The sequence below is a fragment of the Lissotriton helveticus genome, chromosome 7 (genome assembly GCF_964261635.1).
Source record: "Lissotriton helveticus chromosome 7, aLisHel1.1, whole genome shotgun sequence".
In the NCBI taxonomy this organism is placed as follows: Eukaryota; Metazoa; Chordata; class Amphibia; order Caudata; family Salamandridae; genus Lissotriton; species Lissotriton helveticus.
Window position 1 is genome coordinate 452649126 of NC_136068.1, and position 1696 is coordinate 452650821.

Genomic DNA, 1696 nt, shown 5'->3' on the forward strand with positions numbered 1-1696 from the left:
GGATGTGTTTAGAATAAATACATATATTTTAAATATATACCTGGTGTGGTTCTCCTTTCATTTGGTCAACACATGAGATTATAGACTGGTAAAACAAGCTGCTTTACATTCCTTCAAGACTTAGCCTGAAGGTTGCTCTCCACAGGTACTACTAGGATAGCTTTCTATATAGGTTTTCTTTAAACCTACCATCAATAAGGATCGTTTGGACTGGTGCAAGGTGCCCACTAGAATAGTGAACAGCATATGCCAGGCCAACTTCTCACAGGGAGGTACTAAGGAGGGACTACTAAGCCTATTAACGAATCAAAAGCCATTATTACAAAGGACAGGAAGAGGAGTCGATTATAAATATGGACCGAACAGGGGGCGGAGCTTAATGCCCACACACTGAATACAGCTTGTCTCGAAGAGGCAGCGCAAGCTCTGCCCAGGCGAGACCTAAATATTCCCAGACATAAGTTCTGACATTTGCATCCACATATATATCAGCCCCCCGAATTAAGATGGATACACTCGTTTTTTTGACTCCCAAAATAAAATTATCTTGTTTTTTTTCTTGTAAAAATGTCCTGCAATTTAATGCAAGTTACATGGCGATGCAGAGTCTTTCTTCTATGCGCATACTTTTACATTCTGAGAGACAAGGAATCTCGCGTACTTAGTTATAAATGTATTTTTGAAACCCTATTTTAATTGAACATTGTGTCTCGGAACGACAGTGTCAGGGTATTAAAAGTCAGGAACAATTAAAGTCTGTTTGGCACGCGCGTTTCCTCAAAAGCGCTCGTGTTTAGTTAATGGTCCAATGCAATAAATGCATTCTTTCTTTTATTTCCATGGTCACGTACTCTCTCGTGTTACAGACCCCGTTTAAAATACATTTGCCACACGATAAAGAGACATCAAAAACAAGTGTTTAAACTAATATCTTTCTTTTCATCCCCCTGAATACCCCTCAACAGTTTTTCTTTTCGGTCAACGACGAGACACGCGCAGATAATTCACGGCATAACCTGGAAGTATGTATCTAGGTCTAGGCTACGATGTTCTTCAAAACAGTATATGTACACTTTATTACAATTTGATTTCATTCTGAAGCATCCGTAGGCGATATAAAATCGGGCACTGAAAGAGCGATTATAGTTTTTTGTATTTAAGGTAACAGTGCTGTATTTCACGAAGCTAGCTTTTCTTTTAATTTATGATCGTTTTCAACTGCCGACGCTATAAAATCAATGACACTTAAAAATACAACATATGATATAATCTAACCTATAAATTGTATTTAGGAAAAAATGATGGAGCCGCCCGAACAGGGACTTGAACCCTGGACCCTCAGATTAAAAGTCTGATGCTCTACCGACTGAGCTATCCGGGCTCCACAGTACACTTTGGTCCTGGGAGGACAAAGTCAATGTCCAAAGTATGTCTCTATGTTCCAGTTTCAAAATGTTTTCTTTTTCGCAAACTATGATTTAAATTCCTTCTGAAAAGCAAATTCATACATAAGGATATCAATTTATGAATCCACAGACGAGCAACGTGCAACCGTGGCAGTAGCTTAACAAACTAAAAATGAATAAATTACGATATCAAAGAATGCTGTCCGATATAGCATTGCAGTAGTTGTAATGCAAGTTGCAGTCAGTATAAATCACTAATAGGGAAATTATTGAAGGAACGAATCGTGCCT

The 1696-nt window shown here is 38.4% G+C and overlaps 1 non-coding gene across 1 annotated transcript; it reads right to left on the reverse strand.

Annotated features, from left to right (window-relative positions):
- Positions 1 to 1308: 1308 nt before the first annotated feature.
- TRNAK-UUU (transfer RNA lysine (anticodon UUU)) lies at positions 1309 to 1381 on the reverse strand. Its single transcript has one exon. It is a non-coding gene; the product is annotated as a tRNA-Lys (tRNA).
- Positions 1382 to 1696: the final 315 nt, after the last annotated feature.